This window comes from Emys orbicularis, chromosome 10 (assembly GCF_028017835.1).
Source record: "Emys orbicularis isolate rEmyOrb1 chromosome 10, rEmyOrb1.hap1, whole genome shotgun sequence".
NCBI classification, from domain to species: Eukaryota; Metazoa; Chordata; order Testudines; family Emydidae; genus Emys; species Emys orbicularis.
Window position 1 is genome coordinate 42,741,384 of NC_088692.1, and position 23,482 is coordinate 42,764,865.

The following is a 23,482-nucleotide window of genomic DNA, read 5'->3' on the forward strand; positions in this document are numbered from 1 at the left end:
TGAGTGAGTTATATTGGTGAGTGCATAGTGGGTAACTGAGTGCACGAGGGGTGAGTGAGTTGGGTACGTGAGTGCATGGTGGTTGAATGAATTGGGTAGGTGTGTGCATGGCCTGGTTGTAAGTTGGGTAGGTGAGTGCATGGAGGGTGATTTAATTGAATTAGTGAGTGCCTGGGGTATGAGTGAGTTGGGTAAGTGAGTGAATGGAGGATGAGTGAGTTGGGTACGTGAGTGCATGGCAGGTGAGTGAATTGGGTAGGTGTGTGCATGGCCTGTGAGTGAGTTGAGTGGGTTAGTGCATGGAGGGTGAATGAGTTGAATTAGTGAGTGCATGAGGCGTGAGTGATTCGGGTAGGGTTGTGCATAGCGGGTGAGTGAGCTGGGTAGATGTGTGCATGACTGGTGAGTGAGTTAGGTAGGTGAGTGCATAGCGGGCAAGTAAGTTGGGTAAATAAGTTCTGGAGTTTGAGTGAATTGGGTAGGTGAGTGGATGGTCGGTGATTGAGTGGGTTAGGTGAATGCATGCTGGGTGAGTGAGTGGGGTAGATGTGTGCATGACCGGTGACTGAGTTAGCTAGATCAGTGCATGGGGGTTGATTGAGTTGGGAAGTCAACTGGATGGCGGGTGAGTGAGTTGGTTAGGTGAGTGCATGGCGTGTGAGAGCATTGGGTAGAGGGGTGCATGATCCGTGACTGAGTTGGCTAGATCAGTGCATCCAGGGTAAGTGAATTGGGTAAGTGAGTGGATGGCCGGTAAGTGATTTGGAAAGGTGAGTGCCTGGCCGGTGAGTGTGTTGGGTACGTGAGTGCATGGTGGGTGAGTGAGCTCAGTAGCTGAATGCATGGCTGGTGAGTAAGCTGAGTAGGTGAGTGCATAGCGGGTAAGTGAGTAGGGTAGGTGAGTGCATGAGGGGTGAGTGAGTGCAGTAGGTAAATGCATGATGGGTGAGTGAGTTGGATACGTGAGTGCATGACAGGGTAGTGATTTGGGTACGTGAGTATATGACGTGTTTGTGAGTTGCGTAGATGAGTGCATGGCCAGTGAGTGAGTTGGGTAGCTGAGTGTATATCGGGTAAGTGAGTTGGGTAGATAAGTGCATGGAGTGTGAGTGAATTGGGTAGGTGAGTGGATGGCCGGGGATTGAGTAGGTTAGGTGAGTGCATGCTGGGTGAGTGAGTTGGGTAGAGGGGTGCATGACCGGTGACTGAGTTAGCTAGATCACTACATGGGGGTTAATTGAGTTGGGAAGATAACCGTATGGCAGGTGACACTGTTGGGTAGATGAGTGTATGATGGGTTAGTGATCTGGGTAGATGAGTGCATGGGGGTGAGTGAGTTGGGTACGTCAGTGCATCAAGGGTAAGCGAATTGGGTAGGAGAGTGGATGGCCGGTAAGTGATTTGGGTAGGTGAGTGCATGGCCGGTGAGTGAGTTGGGAAAGTAAGTGCATGGCCGGTGAGTGTGTTGGGTATGTGAGTGCATGGTGGGTGAGTGAGCTGGGTAGGTGAGTGCATAGCAGGTAAGTGAGTAGGGTAGTTGAGTACATGGCCGGTGAGTGAGTTAGGTAGGTGTATGCATAGCAGGTTAGTGAGTAGGGTAGGTGAGTGAGTGAGCTCGGTAGGTGAGTGTATGGCCAGTGAGTTAGGTAGGTGAGTGCATAGAAGGTAAGTGAGTAGCTGAATACATGACGGTGGAGTGAGTTGGGTCCATGAGTGAATGGCGAGTGAGTGAGTTGAATTAGTGAGTGCATGTGGTGGGAGTGAGTTGGGTAGGTGAGTTCATGGTGGGTGAGTGAGCTCGGTAGGTCAATGCATGGCCGGTGAGTGAGTTATATATGTGAGTGCATAGCAGGTAACTGAGTAGGGTAGGTCAGTGCATGACCAGTGACTGAGTTAGCTAGATCAGTGGATGGGGGGTGATTGAGAAGGGAAGGTGCATGAGTGTGATGGACAGATGAGTGTATGATGGGTTAGTGAACTCGGTAGGTGAGTGCATGGGGGTGAGGGAGTTGGGTATGTCAGTGCATCAAGGGTAAGTGAATTGGGTAGGTGAGTGGATGGCAGGTGAGTTAGTTGGGTAGGTGAGTGCATGGTGGGTGAGTAAGCTCGGTAGTTGAGTCCATGGCCGGTGAGTGAGTTATATATGTGAGTGCATAGATCAGTGTATGATGGGTTAGTAAGTTGAGTAGGTGAGTGCATGGCCAGTGAGTGTGTTGGGGTAGGTGAGTGCATGGTGGGTGACTGAGTTAGGTAGATGAGTGCATGACCGGTGATTGAGTTGGGTACGTGAGTGCATGGTGGGTCAGTGAGCTCGGTTGGTGAGTGCATGGCTGGTGACTGAGTAGGATAGGTGAGTGCATGACTGGTGATTGAGTTGGCTAGATCAGTGCATCGAGGGTAAGTGAATTGGGTAGGTGAGTGGATGGCCGGTAAGTGATTTGGGTATGTGAGTGCATGGCGGGTGAGTGAGCTCGGTAGGTGAGTGCATGGCCGGTGAGTGTGCTGGGGTAGATGAGTGCATGGTGGGTGACTGAGTTGGGTAGATGAGTGCATGACAGGTGATTGAGTTGGGTACGTGAGTGCGTGGCAGGTGAGTGAGCTCGGTTGGTGAGTGCATGGCTGGTGAGTGATTAGGGTAGGTGAGTGCATAGCGGGTAAGTGAATAGGATAGGTGAGTGCACAGCCGGTGAGTGAGTCCGGTAGTTAAGTTTATGGGAGCTGAATGATTTGGGTAGGTGAATGCATGGCGGGGAGAGTGAGTGTATGGGGGTATGGAGCTGAATGATTTGGGTAGGTGCGTGTATGGGGGTGAGTGGGTTGGGTATGTGTGGGGATGGATGGTGAGTGAGTTGGTTATGTGAGTGCATAGCGGGTAAGAGAGTATGGTAGGTGAGTGCCTGGCAGGTGAATGTATTGTGTAGGTGTTTGCATGGCCTGTGAGTGAGTTGGATAGTTGAGTGCATGGAGGGTGAGTGAGTTGGGTAGGTTCATGTATGGGGGTGAGTGGGTTGTGTATGTGAGGAGATGGCCGGTGAGTGAGTTGGGTAGTTGAGTGCATGGCTGGAGAGTGAGTTGGTTAGGTGAGTGCATGGCGGGTGAGTGAATTCAGTAGGTGTGTGCATGGCCTGTGAGTGAGTTGCGTAGGTGAGTTCATGGAGGGGGAGTGAGTTGAATTAGTGAGTGCATGGGGCATGAGTGAGATGAGTAAGTGAGTGCATGGAGGGTGAGTGAGTTCGTTACGTGAGTGCATGACAGGGGAGTGATTTGGGTAGGTGAGTGCATGGCGGGTGAGTGATTTGGGTAGATGACTGTATGACAAGTGATTGAGTTGGGTACGTGTGCAGACGGCGGATGATTGAGCTCAGTAGGTGAGTGCATGTTCAGTGAATGAGTTGGGTTGCTGAGTGCATGGCCGATGAGTGAATTGGTTAAGTGAGTGCATGGCAGGTGAGCGAATGGGGTAGAGGGGTGCAGGACCGGTGACTGAGTTGGCTAGATCAGAGCATGGGGCATGATTGAGTTGGGAAAGCAAGTGAATGGCGGATGAGTGTGTTGGGCAGATGAGTGTATGACGTGAGTTGGGTGAGTTGGGTATGTCCCAGTACGTGGAGGGTAAGTGAGTTGCGTAGGTGAGTGCATGGCCGGTGAGTGAGTTAGGTAGGTGAGTGCATAACAGGTAAATGAGTATGGTAGGTGAGTGAGCTCAGAAGGTGAGTGCATGGCCGGTGAATGAGTTGGGTAGGTGAGTTAATGGCCGGTGAGGGAGTTAGGTAGATGAGTTCATAGCAGGTAAGTGAGTAAGGTAGGTGAGTGCATGTTGAGTGAGTGAGTTCGGTAGGTGAATGCATGGCTGGTGAGTGAGTTAGGTAGGTGAGTGCATAGCGGGTAAGTGACTAGGATAGGTGAGTGCATGAGGGGTGAGTGAGTTCAGTAGGTGAGTGCATGTCCGGTGAGTGAGTTAGGTAGGTGAGTGCATAGCTGGTAAGTGATTAGGGTAGGTGTAAGCCAACCGACCTCCCCCCTTCGATCACCGGTTTCAGAGGCAATAAAGTCATTATTGTTTCCAAATCATGCATTCTTTATTCATTCATCACACAAATAGGGGGAAAACTCGCAAGGTAGCCCGGGAGGGGTGGGTGAGGAGGGAAGCAGCGGGTGGGGTGGTGGATAAGGGGAGGAGGGAAGGACAAGGCCACACTACAGTTCAAAACTTATTGAATGCCAGCCTTCTGTTGCTTGGGCAATCCTCTGGGGTGGGGTGGCTGGGTGCCCGTAGCCTCTCCCGTATTCTTGGGCGTCTGGGTGAGGAGGATTTGGAACTTGGGGAGGAGGGCAGGTGGTTATACAGGGTCTGCAGTAGCGGTCTGTGCTCCTGCTGCCTTTCCTGCAGCTCCACTAGATGCCTGAGCATGTCAGCTTGCTCCCCCATTAGCCTCAGCATTGCATCCTGCCTCCTCTCAGCGTGCTCCTCTTTCCTGAACTCTGCCATTGTTTGCCTCCATGCATTCTGCTGAGCTCTTTAAGTGCGGGAGGACTGCATGAGCTCTGAGAACATCTCATCGCGAGTGCATTTTTTTTGCCTTCTAATCTGTGCTAGCCTATGGGACAGAGATGATAGGGGGAGCGTAGAAACATTTGCAGCTGCGGGAGGAAAAAATGGGAGAGTAGTATTTAAAAAGATACATTTTAGAGAACAAAGGGAAGACTATTTCACGCTGAATCAAGCGATTCACATTACATAGCACATGTGCTTTTGCTACAAGGTCGCATTTTGCCTCTTATATTGAGTGCCTGCTGGTTTGGTGTGAGACATCACACACGCTCGGCTGGGCAACAGAATTCGGTTGGCGGGCAGCCATGGTAAGGCAAAGGGTTTCGGCTTCTTCAACCTTCATAACATGTGGGAATGGTTTCAAACAGCAGCGCCCTCCTTTACCATACCAAGCAAAGCCATGCTTTTAAATGGGTTGGCCATTTAAAAGGAGGGGCTGCGGTTTTAGGGTGAATGTGCAGCACAATCCAACTGCCCCCCCCCCAATTCTCTGGGATGATTGCTTCACACACACCCCCCCCACCACCACTTGGCTAGTATCAGGGAAGATCCCTGTCAGCCAAATGCAAACAGCTCAGCATGAATGGGCCTCCCCCCACTGCGTGGCTAACAGCGGGGATGATTTATTTTCAGCCAAAGGCAAACAGCCAAAGCCCGGGCCCATTCGCTGCAAGGTTTTGTTCTGCAATGATTCCAGACTACTTGCTACTGGCTTGGCGTGGTAAATTAATCATTAAACACGCTTGCTTTTAAATCCTGTATTATATTTACAAAGGTACACCCACCAGAGGTTTCTTCTCCGGCTTCATGGTCCGGGAGCCCACCTTGGGAGGGTGGGGAGGGTATTGGCTCCAGGGTGATGAACAGTTCCTGGTTGCTGGGAAGAAGGGATTCTCCGTTTGTCTGCTGTGTGCTATCCTCAACCTCCTCCTTCTCCTCATCTTCAAACTCCTCATCCCTGTTGTGTGAGACTCCCCCCTTGCAGGTGTCCACGGACAGTGGTGGGGTAGTGGTAGGGGCCACCCCTAGAATGGCATGCAGCTCATCATAGAACCAGCATGTATGGGGCTCTGACCTGGAGAGACCATTTGCATCCTTTGTTTTTTGGTAGGTTTGCCTCAGTTCTTTAACTTTCATGCGGCACTGCGGTGTGTCCCTGTTGTAGCCTCTGTCCATCATGCCCTTGGAGATTTTGGCAAATATATTGGCATTTCGCCTTTTGGAACGGAGTTCTGCCTGAACAGATTCTTCTCCCCATACAGCGATCAGATCCAGTACCTCCCGTTCGGTCCATGCTGGAGCTCTTTTGCGATTCTGGGACTCCATGGTCACCTGTGCTGATGAGCTCTGCATGGTCACCTGTGCTGATCATCTCGCCACACTGGCCAAACAGGAAATGAAATTCAAAAGTTTCCAGGGCTTTTTCCTGTCTACCTGGCCAGTGCATCTGAGTTGAGACTGGTGTCCAGAGCAGTCACAATGGAGCACTCTGGGATAGCTCCCAGAGCCCAATACCGTCAAATTGCGTCCACACTACCCGAAATTCGACCCAGCAAGGTCGATTTTAGCGCTAAACCCCTCGCTGGGGAGGAGTACAGAAATCAAATTTAAGAGCCCTTTAAGTCGACAAAATAGGCTTGGTCGTGTGGATGAGTGCAGGGTTAAATCGACATAACACTGCTAAATTCGACCTAAACTCGTAGTGTAGACCAAGGCTGAGCTAGGTAGGTGAATGCATGGCCGGTGAGTGAGCTAGGTAGGTGAGTGCATAGCGGGTAAGTGAGTAGGATAGGTGAGTGCATGGTGGGTGAGTGAGCTCGATAGGAGAGTGCATGGTTGGTGAGTGAGTTGGGTAGTTGAGTTTATGGGAGCTGAGTGAGTTGGGTAGGTGAGTGCATGGGGGGTGAGTGAGTTGGGTAGGTGCGTGTATGGGGGTGAGTGGGTTGGGTATGTGAGGAGATAGCCGGTGAGTGAGTTGGTTAGGTGAGTGCATGGCAGGTGAGTGAGTTGGGTAGAGGGGTGCATGACTGGTGACTGAGCTGGCTAGATCAGTGCATTGAGGGTAAGTGAATTGGGTAGGTGAGTGGATGGCCGGTAAGTGATTTGGGTAGGTGAGAGCATGGCGGGTGAGTGAGTTGGGTAGATGAGTGTATGACGGGTGAGTGAGTTGGGTAGGTGAGTGCATGGCCGGTGAGTGAGTTGGGAAGGTGAGTTCATGGCCAGTGAGTGTGTTGGGTACCTGAGTGCATGGCGGTTGAATGATCTTAGTAGGTGAGTGCATGGCTGGTGAGTGAGTTGGGTAGGTGAGTGCATGGTGGGGTGAGTGAGTTGGGTAGGTGAGTGCATGGCGGGTCAGTGAGTTGGGTAGGTGAGTGCATGGCGGGTCAGTGAGTTGGGTAGAGGGGTGCATGATCAGTGACTGAGTTGTCTAGATCAGTGCATGGGGGGTGATTGAGTTGGGAAGGCGGGTGCATGGTGGAGGAGTGTGTTGGGCAGATGAGTGCACGACGGGTGAGTGAGTTGGGTAGTTCAGTACATGGAGGGTAACTGAATTGGGTAGGTGAGTGGTTGGCTGTTAAGTGAGGTGAGTGCATGGCGGGTGAGTGTGTTGGGTAGGTGAGTGCATGACCGGTGATTGAGTTGGATAGGTGAATGCATTGTGGGTAAGTGAGCTTGGTAGGTGAGTGCATGGTTGGTGAGTGAATTAGGTATGTGAGTGCATAGCAGGTAAGTGAGTAGGATAGGTCAGTGAGCTCGGTAGGTGAGTGCATGGCGGGTGAGTGAGTTAGGTAGGTGAGTGCATAGCGAGTAAGTGAGTAGGGTAGGTGATTGCATGAGGGGTGAGTGAGTTCAGTAGGTGAATGTATGACGCGTGAGTGGTGGGAGTAGGTGGCTGGGTGGGTGGATACATGAATATGTGGGTAAATGGATAGATGTGAGAAGGAATAAGTGGGTGGTCAGGTGGGTGGATGTTTGAGGGGGTAGGTGGGTGAGTGATGGGTGGTGGGTATGTGAGCGTAGGGAGGGAAGGGTGGCGAGGAATGGTGGGGTGAATTTAACCGACATGCACAGTAATCAGTGAGGCAGATAAACTAGGTGGATGAAAATGCAGGGGAGTGAGTTGATGGGTGAATGATCAATCTTTACCCAGTTTCCTAGGAGCTGCTATAGACTTGCAGTGGCACCAGGCTCTCCACTGAACTTTAGTACCCAGTTTCTCAAAGCTGCTAGATGTGTCTAAGGCCTGGTCTACACTGTGTGTGGGGGATCGATCTAAGTTACTCAACTTCAGCTATGTGAATAACGTAGCTGAAGTCAACATACTTAGATCTACTCACCGAGGTGTCTTCACTGCTGACACTCCCCCGTCAACTCCGCCTGCGCCTCTCGCTCAATGGGAGGGTGCTCGGCAGTCGATTTATTGCGTCTAGACTAGACACAATAAATCGACCCCCGCTGGATCGATCGCTGCCCGTTGATCCAGCGGGTAATGTAGACAAGCCCTAAGGCTAAGGAAGGCCCAGGGGGTGGGGGAGGGATGTGGCAAAAGATCTGAGAGCGGATGAGTAGAGCTGTGTGGGAATATTTTGATAAAACTTTTTTTTCCTTGGAAAATGCTGATTCTTTAGAACTGAACCTTTTTTTGCAGAACGGGTACTTTCAACAAATCCATCATTGGGAAGTTTCTTGGGGCCAGGATGGGATATCTACTCCCAATTACAGAACCAAGACCTGTTCTATCCTGGTAATTACACCTCTCTGCTCAGTTGTAGGAGTCATAGCAGACCATGGCTCAAGTCCCTCCTCTGCCTAATAGTGTACAGGGATATTCTTCTCCCAAAGAACTCTAACCCCCAGCCTCCTGGCTAGTTTAGAGGGTCTCTCTGCTTTCCTTGAGGGGAAAAAAAACATCAAAAGGTCTTGGTTCCATCTCAATGCAGCATGGGAAATTTTTTGAAATTGCAAAAAATTTTATGGGACAGGAAAGCAATTTCCTGCCCAGCTCCAGGTTAAGAGGTGCTTCCAAAACATTACTCAGAGATCGCCTGTAGAAGCCTGCAGGGACCGGCATGCTCAGAGTATATGTAACTCTTATAGCTCTAGTGGCCAAGCTCTTCTGCCAGTTGCAGCAGTGTAAATCTGGAGCATTATCACCAGCTGTAGTGGAGTCCATCTGGATTTACACCAGAGTAACTGTGTGCAGAAACCCTTAGTATTGAAGGCAGAACAGAGCAGATGGAAGCAGCAGAGAGGAATGGGAGAAATGAGTTTCCATCCTGTGTGCCAAGATTGGCATGGAAAGGATGTGATGAACTGTGTGCAGACCATGCACCAGCAAAAGGCCTGGCCCATCTCACTGCCCCTGGAGCAGGAAGGAAGCAAGGACCAAACTGGGACTCTCAGAGTCACAGCCTAGTTCCTTCCCCACTCCTGGGGCCCAGGAGCTGTACAATGCCCTCAGTCCCCTTCCAATCTGGCCCAGGGTGGCTGTTGCACAAAGCTGGCTCTTGGAGGCCTGTGAAAGAGGTTGTGGGTTCCAGGTGGGCTGCTGTCTGCATCACACAAATAGTCCTTGGCATGTTGGTTGGCAGGCTCAGAAGAGTGCGGGGGAAGCTTGCATTGCCGTTCTCCCTGCTGTACCTGTCCTGTGAATAAACATAAGTCTTCACTATGCCCTCTCATCAGCTTGAAACTCATGAGGCAGAACAAGAGACGTGGGATCCATGCAAGAGGCTGGCTGCCACAAGCCACGTCTGAGTTCTCGTGATGTCTATGACTTGTGACATTCTTACCATGACTCTTCTGTCCTGACTTTTCCCCAAGATGCACCATGACTAATCTGCAGCCCTGGGCATGCTGCAGTGAGCATGAAGAGTATGTCTGAGCAGTAAAGATACAGCGATTGGACTCAGTCCATCAAGCAGAAATATCTTACATGAATGCCATATAGTTCCAAATTGCAGCCTTTAACAGAGCTTCCTTTCTGAGCAGGGGCGGCTCTCTGTATTTTGCTGCCCCAAGCACAGCAGTCAGGCTGCCTTCGGCGGCATGCCTGCGGGAAGTCCGCCAGTCCCACGCCTTCGGCGTACCCACCGCCAAATTGCCGCTGAAACTGCGGGATCAGCGGACCTCCCGCAGGCATGCCGCCGAAGGCAGCCTGACTGCTGCCCTCACGGCGACCGGCAGGCCACCCCCCGCGGCTTGCCGCCCCAGGCACGCGCTTGGTGCGCTGGTGCCTGGAGCTGCCCCTGTTTCTGAGGGTTCTGCACTTTGGGGGTATACAAACAATCTGTGGCAGAATGGGCCTGATCCAAAGCCCTTTGAAGTCATGGAAGTCTTTCCATTGCCTAGATTGGATTTTGGATCAGGTCCCTTATAGAGCTGGGTGAATAACTGATAGTTTTGATTCACTGGCACGTCTAAAAAATGTGGTCAGTTTGGGTCAAACCAAAAGTGAAGTTTCTTTGGAATTTTTGGTGAATCAAAAAAGTTGGAAAAATTTCATTTCAGGTTGAACAGAACATTGTGTTTGACTCAAAATGAAATATTTAGTTTCAGGTATTTTCAACAAAAGCAAAGGAACTGTAGAGCCAGGTTCATAAAATCAAGGAGGAGATGGTATTCGCCCCACACATCTTATAAGCTTTAGCCCTGTGGTTAGGACACTCATCAGGGAGATGTGAAACCTAGATGCGAATCTCTACTCCAGAACAGGGACTTAAACCAAGGTCTTTTTTATCTCATGCAAGTAGCCTAACCACCAAGCCATAGAGTAATCCAGACTGGAGGCTTCTCAGTCTGTCTCCAGTTGAAGCTTTTCCACTTTGTATAACTAATAAATATTCACTGACGCAGGGACTGGAACCAGAACCCAGCTATCCCCCTCCCCTGCTGAGGGCCCTAACCACTGAGCCCTAGAGTCATTTTTTTCTTTCTTTAATGTCTATTCAAGGATTTTAAACAAAATGGAGAGAATACCCTACTGCCTGGTAGCTAGGGCACTCCTGTAGGATATGGCATTAAGTCCCTGCTTAAGCTCAAGACATTGTTCTTACTATCGTAATTAACTGTATCTTACTTTTGTATTGAATCTGAATGAAATTAGTCTGGGCATCTGATTTGAAAGTGCTTTCAGTTTGATTCCTCAAGGTGGTTGGAAACAATGAAAAATTTCACTTGCCAAAAAATTCCAAACAGCGGCGATGGGTTCTTTTGGGGGGGGGGAGGAGGAGTGGGGGAGGGTAAGTTTAGGTTGTTTATGCAACGGAAAAACTCCACAACAACACCATCTCCTGATCTTTGCATGCTGCTTTGATCTTTACTTTGTAGTTGCCATAGTGACAGGTTTAAAAAAAAAACGAGCATAGGTGGAATGATTTATTGTTATATTGACAACACACTATATCTGTTACTACACTATACATAGATAACCCTTTCTACGCACACCTTGTATTTATAGGAACCACCATTACAATGTATATGTTCTGAAATGTTATATATATCCAGTATATCTATATCTATATCATACAATTTATATCAGTATTATGTTGAATTATATCTATATGCTTAAGCATAATACTTTATATAAGTATGATGGGGTGGATAGCCCACCTTAGTTCGGAGAGAGTCAACTGGAGCTGAAAAGGCTCAGTTAGGGCACCTGGGTACACTGCAGGGTGGGCCAGGCCTAATTAAAGATGAGTCGCAGGAGCTGGGTGATTACTATAAAGAGAAGAGTAGAAGCAAACTATATGGAGGATGGGATGGGATGGGATGGGATTTGATTTTACAGTTTTTCTCTTGGCAGTAGACTATAGAGCGGTCTAGTGGAAGAGGGATGTCCTCTCCTGAGAAGTTGCTCTGGTGAAAGATCAGGTGGGATGGGGTGCAGGCTCTAGAGTTGCCAACTTTCTAATCGCACAAAACCGAACACTCTTGCCCTTCCCCCTTCTCTGCCCCTTCCCTGAGGCTCCGCCCCTACCCTGCCCCTTCTCCGAGTCCCCCTCCCACCGCTCATTCCATCCTCCTCCCTCCGTCACTCACTGTCGCCCACCCTCACTCACTTTCACTGGGCTAGGGCAGCGGGTTGGGGTGTGGGAGGGTGTGAGGGCTCTGGCTGTGGGTGCAGGCTCCGGGGTGGGGTGATAAATCAAGGGTTGAGGGGCTAGGAGGGGGCTCAGGGCTGGGGCAGGGGTTCGGGGTGTGGGCTCCAGCCGGGCAGCGCTTACCTCAGGTGGCTCCCCGAAGCGGCTGGCATGTCTGGCTCCTAGGTGGAGGGGCCAGGCAGCTCTGCTCACTGCCCCCACCCTGAGCACTGGCTCCGCAGCTCCCATTGGTGGGGAACCATGGCCAATGGGAGCTGCGGAGCTAGCGCTCAGGGCGGGAGCAGTGCACGGAGCCCCTGTGGCCACCCTTGTGCTTAGAAGCTGGACATGCCAGCCACTTCCGGGAGCCACGTGGAGCCAGGGCAGGCAGGGAGCCTGCCTTAGCCCTGCTGCGCTGCTGACCAGACTTTTAGCAGCCCGGTCGGTGGTGCTGACTGGAGCTGACAGGGTCCCTTTTTGCCTGGGCGTTCCGGTCGAAAACTGGATGCCTGGCAACCCTAGCAGGCTCTGGTGATGAGGAGCCCTGATAAAAGGTCAGGATCTGGTTTTCCAGGGAGAGAATCCTGGGAGGCACTCAGCTGAGGAATGGAGCAGGGGAACTTAAGAGGAAGGAAAGGTCAAGCTGGAGGAGGGCAGAAGTCTGTATAAATATATATATATTTTTGGTGAAAGAAGGGTGAATGTAGCGAGGCCGTGGTGCTTGGGTGAATTATAGGGGCCCAGTGGGCCCAGGAATGGGCTGTGGGAGATGCCTGCTGACATTGTTGAGATAGGAAGAAGTCCAGGGAGGTAGCAGGAGGTGGGTCTGAGTAGATCCACCTGGCCTGCTCACCACAGGACAGGCCTACACTTGAAGTGGTGTGTAGACTACAGACACGGCATACCCAGCTAGCACAGGTATAAAAATAGTGTAGATCGGGGTAGGCAACCTATGGCATGCGTGCCGAAGGCGGCACGCGAGCTGATTTTCAGTGGCACTCACACTGCCCGGGTCCTGGCCACCGGTCCGGGGGGCTCTGCATTTTAATTTAATTTTAAATGAAGCTTCTTAAACATTTTAAAGACCTGCGTGGCCCTGAATACTTTGCTCTGCGGCCACGCAGCTTACAGGGAACCTAGGTTGCCACCTCTCTGGATTTTACCCAGACAGTCTGGTTTTTGGCTTCTGTGTTTTGGTGCCATTTAGGATTGCCAGGTGCCTGGTTTTTGACCGAAAAGTCTGGTTGAAAAGGGGACCTGGTAACCCTAAATGGCACCTGAACCAAAAGTCTGGTTACCGCGGAGTGGGGGGAGGCGCTGGGTCATTAATCCACGCCACCCCCTGCTCAGCCAGGCCCGATTCCTACCTGCAGACAGGCTCCTTGAGACGATCCAATGAGTGATGGTGGGGAAAAGAGTGAGTGAAGGGGGGTGGGGATTTGGGAGAAGAGGCAGGGCAGAGGGCGGGGTCTCAGGGGTCCAGTTACCAGCAATTAGAAAGGTGGCAACCCTACTGCCTACCTGCATGGAAAGGGGGGTGACAGTCAAGCAGTGGCTCTATCTTCCCCTGTGTGGGCTCTGGGGATGTGACTGGGCCACACAGGGGACCCCTTACTCCCCTGGAGGAGCATGCAGTGTGGCTACACGACTGAGACCAAAGGGACTGACCCAAATCCTGTGAACGTCCATGAGGGTCTTTCCACTGACCATAGTGGGCTTTGGGCCAGGCTGCTAGCCACTTCCCTGGGGACACTTCTAAGTTGCCAGGCCTCTACTGACATATTTTTAATTCACCTGCCACCAAAATGCTGTTGCTTCCTCCTCCACCCCCGCAGAAATGGACTTTCCTCCAAAATGTCTCTGGTCTGGAGCATGGGATGGGCCATGTTTAGTTCTACGCCAGTGATTGGTTCAGGAGATATTGGACTTCAAAGCATGAGGACTAGATCCTCATCTGGTATAAATCAGCAAAGTCAATGGGTGAAATTCTACGCTCACCGGGATCCTTTCCGACCTTGGTACCAATGAAATCCTGACTTCGCTTATGTCAATGGCAGTCTCCCCATTAACTTCAGAGGGGCTGGGTTTCACCCTAATGACTAGTGGGAATGGGGACTCCTCCTTTTCTGAATAGGGGTGTTTGTTTTTAACCATAGCATGAGCCAAGAAACCGAAACTTAAAGCCATGGCACTGTGGCCCCAACCTATTGCTAAACATCATTCGCTGAGATCTTAAGCCACCTTTGCACATCACTGATTCTGAACTGCCATTCTAGACCAGTCCCACCACCCCGTGTAGCTTTGTCTGTGTGTCTACTCCCATCCTACGTTCATACTGGTGTCTGTCCTCTAGCCCCCACCTCACCCCATAAAGAAATCCCAAATCAAGGCTAAAATCCACAAAGATCTAAAGATGGGCTTGGGAGGAATGTCTTTTAAAGCAGCCTCCAATTTAGTAGCCACTGTCGCCCCTCTTCTTCTCACCCCTCCCCCGCCACTCTCTGCTCCTTCGCTTCCTCCTTATTTATGAAGCTAGGTCTCACCAGGAACTAAGATGAGCCTAGCAAGTCTTCTAAAGTGTGCGAGATGAAATGAAGCACAGATCAAAGGGAGGAGCTCTGTGCATCCCAGCTCTGGCTGCAACCAGGGCCATGCAGACACTTCCCTTTGATGTTTTGAAGTGCAAGGGGTTGGCCTTCCTATGCCTAGAGATCCAACTTTGGCTGATCATCAGACACTCACACTGCCTCTCCCCGTCCTGCTCCCCAGAAACCGTTACAGCTATAGAGTGTCACTCTATAGTGACAGGAGAGGGAGGTGAGGAAGAAGAAATCTCTGATGGGGGTCTGGTGGGAATCCCATCTGGTCTCCTGCATTGATGGTCATGGCATGTAGCCTTATGGGTAGGGGAAGATGGGGTAGCCTTCCTAAGAGTCTGATCCTGCCCCCCCCCCCGCAGGATTCTGTGTATGTAAGCATAACGAAAGAAGAAATGGGCAGGGCGGGGGGTGCAAGAGAACCTAATTGTGCAGCTGCCAAGATAGTCTTGCCTAGTAGTAAGAGTGAGGCCTAGGAGGGGGAGCACCTAGTTCAGCATCATTTGCTATTGAGTGTGAGTGCCTTGAAGTAGGGAGCTTCCAGTCACATGGGACATACTAGTTACTTGGTCAATGCTGGACTGCATAGAGCTTTCAGACTGATAGCTACGCAGTCAATGCACCTTAAAGACTGGCTATTCTGGACATAGAGTTGAAGGGCTAGATCTTCATCTGGCCTAACTCTAGTGAAATCAGTGGAGCTAAACTGACTTACACCAGCCAAGGATCTGGCTAAGAGACCGGTCAGCTGCCATTATAATCAGAACAGAGTCTGGAACAGGCATGCTCTTGCTATACTGACTTGATTTATTTTTGTAGTTCATTATTTACCTGCTGTTTTCACTCTAATACAATTAAAATAGTTGGCCAGTTCCTTAGCTGGTATAGATTGGTGCAGCTTCATGGAAGTCGGTGCTGTTTTAATAATTTACACCAGCTGGTCCTTTGTAGTTAAATCTAAAAGCACAGTTGGGTTTTGCAAGAAATAACAAATAGGTTATTAAAAGTGAGCAAGTTTGAACTGCTCCTGTTCCTAGATTACCTCAGCTTTGAATCTTGCTCTTCCTATTTACCTCCTGCTGAGATATGGACTCAGGGCAACTTCCCGGCCTATCAAGTTTTCTATAAAAGGAACAAGAATATTATATTGCAGGATATGATTACCGTCCTTTTCCCATCTCTGGGCAATTGAAAATTTCATTCTGGCGTTCACGTTTCACGACTGACTAAATATGCCAACCTGGCAATTTCTGCTGGTAGCCAGGGAGCCTAAGAATCTGATCATTGTGCGGGTTTTCATTTGTTTGCAGTGTGTTCTCATATCATTATCAAATAAGAAGCCTGGTTGTTTTGTTTGATTTTTTTCATGGAGGTTATTGAATTGATGTGGATTCCTAGGGTGAATGGAAATTGATACATGATCTGCAATTGGCAATGGCAATAATGCTACTTGGCACTACTTATAGTACCTGGCATCTGAGCTTCTCCAAGGGTGTGGCAATTAATCATCACAGCAGCTTTAGGAAGGAGCCCAAAAGGTAATGTGGCTACTCAAGGCCACACAATAATTTAGTGGCAGTGAGGGGAATGGAACCCAGGAGTCTTCACTCATAGTACCATGGTTTAACTGCCAAGCAAAATTTCCTGTATAGTTTAGTATTTTTCTTACAGCGGGGGATATAATAAAACATAGGCCAGATTCGGCGTTTATTTATGCTGCTGTAAAACAAGAACATCCTCGTTGTTTTTGTGGATACAGACTAACACGGCTACCCCTCTGATACTTGTAAAACAAGAGTCACTCCACTTTTTAATGATTGTTTCTATCACAGTAACACAAGCTGAGAGCAGGGTCCCAATGTGCTAGGAGCTGTACATACACACAGTAAGATGGGCCCCGCTTCTGCAGTGTTTACAGCCTGAACAGACAATACAGACAAAGGAAGGGTTAGCATTAAAGTTGGTTGGGAATATTTCAACAAAATGGTTTTTGGTCAGAAAATACTGACTTGCCAAAAATGTTTCTTGGGCCCAGGATGGGATTTAGGATTGCCAGGTGTCCGGTTTTCTACCGGAACACCTGGTCAAAAAGGGACCTTCCCCAGTCTGGTGAAAATGAGCAAGTAAGTGAGGGTGGGGAATTTCTGACTACAGGTTCATGAGTCAACCACAGAAGTTTCCTGGCAATGAACTGACATACAGAACAGGTACATGATATACATCTAAGGCTAGCCTGTTTGCTTGCCTATATATCTTTTCTTATAAGTTTCTTATTTTCTTATGGGTTTGATTATTTGTTCTATTATAATAGTTTTATAGATCTATATTTGAGTATATTTTGGCTGTAATACAAGGGACCTGCAGGCCACATCCTGTATGTTGAACTAAGGCAAAGTTAGCATAAATATGTTTGGGAACTTTCACCTAGATAGATGGTGATGAGCTAAAGCATAAGGTCCATGTGTGGCTGCGACCTTTAACATAGAGGATGCGTTAAAGCAGGTTGGCATAGGGGCTTTCCTAAATTCATACCCTTTTAAACTTAACAGGTACACCACAACTTGGAACTTGGAAAGAACTGAAATAACCAGTTAGGACAAAAATAACAAATGTGATACCTAACCACAAAAGGGCCATGGTAACAAATGGACGTATATGATAATAAGTTGAGATCATTGACCTACTAACCTATAGGAAAAAGACACTCCAACATTAATAAGGCAAGGAAATAGAAAAAAGGAAAAGGGGAAAAAAATCCCCTACTGAATATGCATCAAACATAGTGGCGTCAGCATAACATTTTATAAAAGTGGCATCCCAGCCTAGGGGCAGTAGGAGAGAGAGAGAGATGTAATATATAATTATTTGATATAATAATTTGAATAATACTGGGCCTGATCTTGGGGCAAGAACCTGGCAACCCTCAAAGTGATAACTGGGGATTCTTAATCAATATATAATATAAAGATTGGGCAACACTAGGCGCTGTACACACATACAGGAAGTGACAATCCTACCCTGTATGGGCCAGTCTGTGGGGATTGAACCCATGCTCCGAAAGGTATGTGCTTCCAACTCTCCTAGCTGCAGACCCAGCTTGCTGAAGCTACTTGCAGTAGGAGACCTAAATCAAACCTCTCAGAGTCCACTCACACTCTCAGAGGGGTCAGTGACGGTTACACCTGTGACTCTGGTAATTCTTTCCCTACCATGCTGTCTTCTCCCCTTTCTTGGTTTTTCTTTCTTCTCTGTTTGTTTCCAAAGTGGTCTTCAATGGAGCCAGGGAGTGAACCCAGAACCTCTTTGGTTAACTGGGTGCATCGCTACTGTCTGAACTAAGGCTGATCAATTATCTTAAAGCCACTAACAGACTCAAGGACAGCTTCTTTCCAGCCAGTAAAGGGGGACAGAGCCACATTCTGCAAGTGTGGGCTCAATAAATATGGAGAGTGAATTTCATTGGCCATGAGACCAACATATTGACTTGGAAGCTTATTTTGCCTCCCCCTCCCCTCCCCAGGTAATGTGGGATGGATCATGGGGAGGGGAGGGGGAGAGCGCGGGGCCCCAGGCTGGGGGCGAGGCTGGGTCACATGAGGAGTCACGTGGGGGGGGGTCACCTGGGGAGGTCACGTGCTCCCCCCCTTTAGCTGGTGCAGCATACAGGTAAGAAATGCATTCTACTTGCACCACTGGTCATAGTCTTCTTCTTTCTTGCCATTTCCCTATTTGGGGTCAGCAACTTTTATAGACTTCTTACAAAACTTTTGATTGTATGCCTGGCTATCAGGCCAATTGGTCTCTCTAAGGTCCGCTGATATCCAGTCCACGTACCGAGCCATTGACCTCCTGCTTGGTCATTTTCCATCTCTGATCATTGCAAGGACCATCCTGCCAATAAAACTTAGGTGTCCACTGGACATGTCCATATCAACATAGCCTAGCCTCTCAACTTGTCTCCAGTTGGGGCAACCCATGTTAGGCCCCTCGCAACCTCATTTGGTTTCCTATCATGGAGTGTCCAATGACTTGACCATCTCAACATCTTCATTTCTGTAGTGGAGAGTATACTGATTATTTGTGGCTGACAACATCCCTTGGTAATCTAGTCCAACAAATGAATTATCCTTGCTGCTAATCAAAATTTTCACCTTATTTCTAATTTCCAGCCAACTCTGCTGATTTCAACTTCAAGCTATTGAATCTTGTAATACTTTTATCAACTGGGTTAATGAGCTGTCTGGTATCAGATCTTCTCCCTGTGCAGCCAGTCATCAAGTCTCTTCTTAACCTTCTCTTAAAGTCTGTGATGCTTTGGTCTCTCATTGAAGGACATGTGTTCTAAACCTCAGATCATTCTTGCAGCTCTTCTTTGAGCCCTCTCTGTTTGTTCAACATCCTCTTTAATGTGTGGACAGAGTGTTCCATTAGTTGTCTCCCTGATGCCATAGACAGAGGTAGCATAGCATCTCTTCTCATACTCAGTGTCACCTCTGGACTCTTTCCTGCTTGATCTCCACCTGAGTCACTGCCCTTGTAGGTTCACAAGGAAGCCCAGTGGGTGAAAATTAACATATTTGTCTCAACATGTATGTAACCCACACACTTCCTGGGTGGTGTTGTTCTGTGCCATCTAGTGGCACTGAGGCCACTTGGAGACAGATTAATGAGTCTGCTACAGCCTTAGCTAACAGACATATGGCTTTTAGCTCATGCAGGAGAGGCTCATGCATTTAGCTTCAGAGGCCCCAGATTCAATCCCGCCCACCCATGACGGTGGTCTGTCGGTGATACAAGTGGAGGCTCATCCAGGATTTCAACTGGGAAGTCTCTGAAGCTTGGGACATGCTATGATGTTGCACTCCATAATGCTTTATAGAAATATGCTTATGAGTGTAAATATGACATAACTGGAATACGTTTTATGCTAGATATGCCATATAACACATCTTTGCAAAGGTTATGATCTACTGAGTGTGTTCATCCTATTTGTATAAATGTATCATTCTTGTATCTGAAACTAGAAACATGAACTATAACTCTGAGGTCCTATTGTAATTATGCAAAGTGTGGGCCATTAATGGTGGCTTGGAATCTTGATGGCTCCCATAAACCAGGACAATTGGTTGTAAATGGCTCTGTTTACTTGTAAGTCTTCCTGTATACCTGTGTGCTGACAAGTGAGTAATGAAGTCTTACAGTGACATGCGATCGTGTCACCTGGAACTGGAATCCATTTTTAACCTGGTGCTTTTCCATTTAGAAGGAGGGGTGGGAACCCAGAGAGGGACAAAGGATTCCCGCCTTGTGCAAAAGATATATAAGAGGGTGGAACAGAACAAAATGGACTGCAGTCATGAGAAATCCCCTAGCTACTGCCTGAGCTGGAACAGGGACTGTACCAGAGGAAAGGATTGGGCCCAGACTAGAAGGAGGCTAGTCTGTCAAAAAAGCTTATTGGAACATCTCTGAGGGTGAGATTTACTTGCATTGTTTCCTACTGTAGTAGGCTTAGACTTGAGTGTTTTATTTTATTTTGTTTGGTAATTTACTTTGTTCTGTCTGTTATTACTTGAAACCACTTCAATCCTACTTTTTGTATTTAATACAATCACTTTTTACTTATTAATTAACCCAGAGTATGTATTAATACCTGGGGGGGGGCTGTGCATATCTCTCTATCAGTGTTATAGAGGGTGAACAATTTATGAGTTGCCCCTGTATAAGCTTTATACAGGGTAAAACAGATGTATTTGGGGTTTGGACCCCATTGGGAGCTGGGTATCTGAGTGCTGGAGACAGGAGCACTTCTTAAGCTGTTTTCAGTTAATCCTGCAGCTTGTGGGGGCCGTGGTTCAGACTTGGATCTGTGTTTGCAGCAAGCAATCATATCTGGCTCAACGAGGCAAGGTACTGGAGTCCCAAGCTGGCAGGGAAAATGGACTTAGAAGTAGTCTAGGCACATCAGGTGGCAGTCCCAAAGGGGTTTCTGTGACCCAACCCATTACACACGCTTCCTCAGCTGGGGGAAGTATGTAGCCCACACACCTCCTGGGTGTGGTGTTCTGTCCTATCTAGTGGCACCGAGACGACTTAGAGAGAGATTAATGAGTCTGCTCTACAGCCTTAGCTAAGGGCCATATGGCTTTTAGCTTATGCAGTAGAGACTAATGCATTTAGCTCCCGAGATCCAAGGTTTGATCCCGCCCGCCAATGACCGGGGTCTGTCAACATTACACATTGTTCTGTTATCTCCTAATGCCAAACAATGTTCCAGTCAAGTTGGTATGTGGGGTAAGCCTGGCTGGTGGAATACTGATGGCAAAAGTACGTGGATCACCCAGCAGGAGGTAGCTGGGCTCACAGATTCAGACAGCCTCCGAGAGAGTGAGAGATCATGGTATTTGTATAACCACTGTCTTCCACTCTCCTCATGAGCAGAAATTGCTGGCCCGTTGTGAGCTTGTGTCATGTGAAGGCTCCATTGTAATAAGCACGATAATTAGGGCCCTACCAAATTCACAGTCCATTTTGGTCAATTTCACAGTCATAGGATTTAAAAAATCATAAATTTCATTATTTCAGCTATTTAAATCTGAAATTTCACAGTGTTGTAATTGTACGGGTACTGATCCAAAAAGGGGGGAGGGGAGGTTGTGGTATTGCCACCCTTACTTCTGCGCTGCTGTAGGTGGCGGCCCTGCCTTCAGAGCTGGGTGGCTGGAGAGCGGCTGCTGCTGGCCGGGAGCCCAGCTCTGAAGAACCGCTGCCAGCAGTAGCGCAGAACTAACGATGGCATGATATAGTATTGCCACCCTTACATCTGTGCTGCTGTGTGCAGAGCTGGGCCGTCAGTCAGCAGCCTCCACTCTCCTGCTGCCCAGCTCTGAAGGCAGCAGCACAGAAGTAAAGATCATAGAATCATAGGGTTGGCAGACACCTCAGGAGGTCATCTAATCCAACCCCCTGCTCAAAGCAGGACCAACACCAACTAAATCATCCCAGCCAGGGCTTTGTCAAGCCAGGCCTTAAAAACCTCTAAGGATGGAGATTCCACCATCTCCCTAGGTAACCCAGTCCAGTGTTTCACCATCCTCCTAATGAAATAGTGTTTCCTAATATCCAACGTAGACCTCCTGCACTGCAACTTGAGACCATTGCTTCTTGTTCTGTCATCTGCCACCACTGAGAACAGCCTAGCTCCATCCTCTTTGGAACCCCCCTTCAGGTAACTGAAGGCTGCTATAAAATTCCCCCTCACTCTTCTCATCTGCAGACTAAATAAGCCCAGTTCCCTCAGCCTCTCCTCGTAAGTCATGTGCCCCAGCTGCACAATCATTTTTGTTGCCTTCTGCTGGACTCTCTCCAATTTGTCCATGTCCCTTCTGTGGTGGGGGGAACAAAACTGAACACAATACTCCAGGTGTGGCCTCACCAGTGCCGGATAGAGGGGAATAATCACTTCCCTCGATCTGCTGGCAATGCTCTTACTAATACAGCCCAATATGCCTTTGGCCTTCTTAGCAACAAGGGCACACTGCTGACTCATATCCAGCTTCTCGTCCACTTTAATCCCCAGGTCCTTTTCTACAGAACTGCTGCTTAGCCAGTCGTTCCCCAGCCTGTAGTGGTGCATGGGATTCTTCCTTCCTAACGGCAGGACTCTGCACTTGTCCTTGTTGAACCTCATCAGATTTCTTTTGGCCCAATCCTCCAATTGGTCTAGGTCACTATGGACCCTATCCCTACTCTCCAGCATATCTACCTCTCCCCCAAGCTTAGTGTCATCTGCAAACTTGCTGAGGGTGCAATTCATACCATCATCCAGATCATTAATAAAGATGTTGAACAAAACCGGCCCCAGGACTGACCCCTGGGGCACTCCGCTTGATACCAGCTGCCAACTAGACATCGAGCCATTGATCACTACCCGTTGAGCCCGACAATCTAACCAGCTTTCTATCCACCTTATAGTCCATTCATCCAATCCATACTTCTTTAACTTGCTGGCAAGAATACTGTGGGAGACCGTATCAAAAGCTTTGCTAAAGTCAAGATATATCCACCGCTTTCCCCATATCCACAGAGCCGGTTATCTCATCATAGAAGGCAATCAGGTTGGTCAGGCATAACTTGCCCTTGGTGAATCCATGCTGACTGTTCCTGATCACCTTCCTCTTCTCCAAGTGCTTCAAAATGGATTCCTTGTGAACCTGCTCCCTGATTTTGCCTGGGACTGAAGTGAGGCTGTAGTTCCTCGGGTTCTCTTTCTTCCCTTTTTTAAATATGGGCACTATATTTGCCTTTTTCCAATCATCTGGGACCTCCCCCGATCACCACGAATTTTCAAAGATAATGGCCAATGGCTCTGCAATCACATCAGCCAACTCCCTCAGCACCCTTGGATGCATTAGATCTGGACCCATGGACTTGTGCGTGTCCAGCTTTTCTAAATAGTCCTTAACCTGTTTTTTCACCACTGAGGGCTGCTCACCTCCTCCCCATACTGTGTTGCCCAGTGCAGCAGTGTGGGAGCTGTCCTTGTCTGTGAAGACCAAGGCAAAAAAAGCATTGAGTACTTCAGCTTTTTCCACATCATTTGTCATGATGTTGCCTCCCCCATTCAGTAAGGCTCCCACACTTTCCCCGACCTTCTTCTTTTTGCTAACATACCTGTAGAAACCCTTCTTGGTACCCTTCACATGCCTTGCTAGCTGCAACTCCAATCATGCCTTGGCCTTCCTGATTACACCCCTGCATGCTCTACCAATATTTTTATACTCCTCCCTAGTCATCTGTCCAAATTTCCACTTCTTGTAAGCTTCCTTTTTGAGTTTAAGCTCACCGAAGATTTCACTGTTAAGCCAAGCTGGTCGCCTGCCATATTTGCTATTTTTTCTGCACTTTGGGATGGTTTATACCTGCACCCTCAATAAGGCTTCTTTAAAATACAGCCAGCGCTCCTGGACTCCTTTCCCCCTCATATTAGTCTCCCAGGGGATCCTACCCATCAGTTCCCTAAGGGTGTCTAAGTCTGCTTTTCTGAAGTCCAGGGTCCATATTTTGCTACTCTCCTTTCTTCCTTTTGTCAGAATCCTGAACTCAAACATCTCATGGTCACTGCTGCCTAGGTTGCCACCCACTTCTACTTTCCCTACCAATTCTTCCCTGTTTGTAAGCAGCAGGTCAAGAGCAGCATGGCCCCTAGTTGTACTTGTCCCAGGAAGTTGTCCCCAACACTCTCCAAA